Source organism: Callorhinus ursinus, unplaced genomic scaffold (assembly GCF_003265705.2).
Source record: "Callorhinus ursinus isolate GAN/ISIS: 27379988/994484 unplaced genomic scaffold, GSC_fseal_2.0 scaffold17, whole genome shotgun sequence".
In the NCBI taxonomy this organism is placed as follows: Eukaryota; Metazoa; Chordata; class Mammalia; order Carnivora; family Otariidae; genus Callorhinus; species Callorhinus ursinus.
Window position 1 is genome coordinate 39071597 of NW_027397079.1, and position 4535 is coordinate 39076131.

The window sequence follows — 4535 nt, forward strand, 5'->3', positions numbered from 1 at the left end:
CAGCCGGAGAATGTCCAGTGGACAGGGCCCTGAGGGAGCCGAGTGGGGCGGGCCTGTTTTTATAAAGAGGGGGAGGAAGTTTCTGATGGAAGCAGCACAGCCCAACCTGGTTTAGGGCCAGCCTGATTATTCACAATCCTGATGTCATCGAATCACAGGAATTTGGGAGTTGGACGGAACCTTAACAATCATCTTCCTTTAAAGCCCTAGTCTATGACCTAAATGGGACCCTCAGGACCAGCTGGCTGTGAGCCTATCATGGAAAGAGGAATTTACGGTTCTAAACAAATACACACAGACGAGGCCTTGAGGGCTTCTTCTGGAATCTCCAGCCCTAAATCGGCCCCTCTGGACACAAGAGGGTGGGAGGACTGGACAGGTGGACCAGTTCCCTCCAGGCACAGAAGTGCCAGGGTTGGGGCACGTGGGGAAGGGGGTAGAGGGGGGCCCGTAAACAAAGGTGGGCAGGGCTCCTCTGCTGTGGAAAGTACCCCAGCCTGAAATCTGCGTCAGGCACCCACCCTGCCACTCCCCCGCTCTATCATCATGGAGAAAATCATTTCACTTCCCTGTAAAGTGATGGCTGAGGATTTCTCCGCTCCAGCATTTCCTGAGTGGGGCTATGGAGTAAAGGTGGGGGGCCCTGAATCAGTGCTCTGTCTAAACTCTCTTTCTGCACAGCCTTGCCTGAAATTCTATCGTTGGTTATCCATCCCTAAACTTTCCCCTGTTCTGGAGTTTGCTTTTAAATGCAAATGCTCCTAGCTATGGGCAGCCTGTTTGACCTGTTAAAAACCTGCAGATGACTGATAAGGAAAAGCAGCAGGTGTAGGGGGAGGCTTAGGCTTGAATCAGCGGTACCAGTAATGAGGGATGTGACCTCAGCCAGGGTTTTCAGTCGTGCTGAGCTAGCGCATCAGAGGTCACGTGCATGGATTAGAGCGTGACCATGTGCAGGAGCTCCCTGGCTCGGGGCTCGATATGTGGCATCTGTATTATTGGTTGGTGTCTGGCTGAGACAAGGCATTGTGAAAGAAAGAAGGAAGAGGGTGCCAGGAGAGGGATCAGAAGGCTGAGGTGGGCAGAAGAAATTGAGGGATGACCAGCGCTTGTAGGAGAGGCCAGATTTCATAGATTCTGATCCTGAATGTGTTCATATTTGTCAAGCAATGAGAGCTGATTTTGAGGTGGGAAAATAAGGCAGTCGTGTCCAAAGTCAAACTGTGTTTCCATATTTTTATCAAGCCGTAGCTCTGCCAATGGCCGTTATAGAAAAGGGGAACCATGGGGGTCAAGTTAGCTACAGAGCATTGGAGCTAGGACATCAGATAAGCTGCAGCCAAGAATGGCTCTGTCCTATGGAGACGTCTCTACCTCCCTGTAATGTGCAATGCCATGACGAGGGCCAGAGGCTTTTTCTGCCATTTTGGTTCAGCAGGGATGGAGGGATCTTTAATCTGAACTCCTGTAGGGGATGATTTACTCCTGAACGATTACGCTTAAATCCTTAGATGACACAGAGATTGGAGCCTGGGTATTGGCTCCTAAAGCCTGAGCAGGGGGGGTAGGATCTATATGCCAGGATCCATAACAGGGTGTGATCCAGGAGTGGGCAGGGAGAGTCCTTTCCCAACACTTGTCAGGATACCTACAATTCCACCTTTAGAAATGCATTCCCTTAGGTTTTTAGCCCCCACTTAAAATGCAAATTTAATTACAACCTTCAAAGTAGTCTCCAGTGGGGTGGAGCTGTCAAGGGAACTATAGGCCTGGGGTCTCGAGGGAGACCAAGAGGGAGCAGGAGATTAAGAGGAGAGGTTTCTGGTCACCAATAGGTACCCCTTAGCTTTGCTGCAATACACCCAAATGACTCAGACCAGATTATACCTTGCTACCAACCTAGGCACTGGGGCCTTTGTGTTCCTATTAAATAAGAGATTGTTTTTCTTCTGGGAAGCTTGAGATGGAGGAGGTAGGTGTAGAGAAGCTGATACAGTGACAATGGGGGCCTTGATTCTAGACAAGGGATTGCTGTGGAGGAGGGAAAAAGAAAAAAGAAATCTTGGTGAAATCACATCCTGGGAAAATTGTATCAAAACCCTTTGCTTTCAAGGAAGAGAAATAAAACCCCAGCCCAAATAACATGGAGACAAAATGGGCTCAGGGAAACCGGAAGGAAATATTCCTATAGCACTTTCCCAGCCTGGCATTCTTTCTGAGTTGGCACCCATCCCTTGCAGAATGTGTGAGTCACCAGTGGGAACCCCTTATCAATGGAGTGGGCACAGGGGTGGCACATGAGAACAAGGACCGCGCTGAGACCCCAATTGGCTGGCTAAGAAATGATGTGATGTCTGTGGAAACTCCAAGAAAAGAGAAATGGGCAAGAGCCTTAGGATGAAATGGTTTGGGACCAGAGGACAGAAATTTTGTGTACAATCTAAGGAGATTTAATTTTGTTAGCCATCAGGGTGGATTTTTTTAATATCTTTTTTTTTTTTAATTTGAGAGAGAGAGAGAACACTAGCAGAGGCAGAGAAGCAGACTCCCTGCTGAGCAGGGAGCCCGATGTGGGACTCGATCCCAGGACCCTGGGATCATGACCTGAGCCGAAGGCAGACGTTTAACCGACTGAGCCACCCAGGTGCCCCAGCCATCAGTGGGGTAGATATTATAACAGATGTGAGGTGGTGTTATATGGCATTCATTGTCTATGACTTCATTCCAACTAGAGACTCTTGAATTGCTCAGTTGTATCACTAACCTGAATTCCATGCAAACATCAAGAAACATCAAATAGGCTAAAAGCCTGAGAAATGCCTTTATTTTTTTTTTAAGATTTTATTTATTGGGGCGCCTGGGTGGCTCAGTAGTTAAGCGTCTGCCTTCGGCTTGGGTCATGATCTCAGGGTCCTGGGATCGAGCCCCGCATCGGGCTCCCTGCTCAGCGGGAAGCCTGCTTCTCCCTCTCCCACTCCCCCTGCTTGTGTTCCCTCTCTCGCTGTTTCTCTCTGTCTCTCTCTGTCAAATAAATAAAAATTTAAAAAATCTAAAAAAAAGATTTTATTTATTTATTTGACGGAGAGAGAGAGCACAAGCAGGAGAGAGGCAGGCAGTGGGAGACGGGAAGCCGACTCTCCGCTGAGCAGGGAGCCTGATGCGGGGCTCGATCCCAGGTCTCTGGAACCATGACCTGAGCCGAAGGCAGATGCTTAACTGACTGAGCCACCCAGGCACCCTGAGAATTGCCTTTAAATATGGTTGTTTTGTTAAGAGTCATTCACGAGATGGTACCGGAGTTCTTTGCACTATATTTGCAACTCTTCTATAAGTGTGAAATTATTTCAAAATAAAAAGGTAAAAATTGGGTTATTCTCTTGGAGAAGTAATTCTACTTCTGCATAGGGGTGCCGACCCCCCACACTGTTGAAAATCCTTGTATACCTTTTGACTCCCCCCCCAATGGAACTACTTATAGCCTACTGTTGACTGGAAGCCTTACCGATAACATAAACAGTTGATTAACACATATTTTGTGTGTTATATGTATTATACACTGTATTCTTACAATGAAGTCAGCCAGAGAAAAGAAGTGTTATTAAGAAAATCATAAGGAAGAGAAAAAACATTTACAGTATTGTACTGTATTTATTTTTTAAAATATCTGCACGTAAGTGGACCCATGTGCTTCAAACCCGTGTTGTTTAAGGGTCAACTGTATGTAGCCCAATGAAATGAATTTTTTAAATTCCTAGACAAGAAAATGTAGGTATAAAACATTATTTTGGCTATCTAAAAACTGGGAATAATCTATGTCCAAAAATAGGGGAATAATGTTAGTATAATGCAATATTACATAGCCATTATGGTGATTGATAATATAATTATATAGAAAATCAAACTGATCATAAATTACCTTACCCAAAAGAAGTAGAAAACAAATATGTATTACGCATTGTAATATAAACCACGTAAATACCACATATATGTATAATGAAGATTGGAACAGAAAATCAAGTGTTGGAGGGTTGTACTTTTTAGAGATTTTTTTGTCAATTCCTTTCATGATATTTTTAAACTGTTTTAATAAAAAGAGATTTACTGACTCCACAGTGGATCCAAGCTAGTGTGAGTGTGTCTAGCAGTTTCTCTCTGACACAGGTACCAGAAGGACAGGGTTGTCTAGGACAATGAGTTGGAAGATTAGGAATTTTCCTTAACCTGTTATAAAGTTATCCTTGCATTTATTCAAACTCTTTTTGAATACATCTCACTTTCAATCAATTCCTTCTTGGAGGGGATCGAGTTTCTTCCTCCCCATTCTCTAAAACAACTTCCTGTCCTTGGTTCTAAGCTACCCCTTTGACCTCTGAGATGTGATCTCCAGTTTCAAACTTCTAGAATGGGTAAACATGCACCTGTCCAATTGCACTGGCTCCCTGGTGAGCGGTAGGGCTGGTGGAGAGAGCCTGTGGCTCTAAATCAGGACGTTTGTCTTTTTTCTCTGAAATTAGTTGGATGACTCTGGGCCAGTT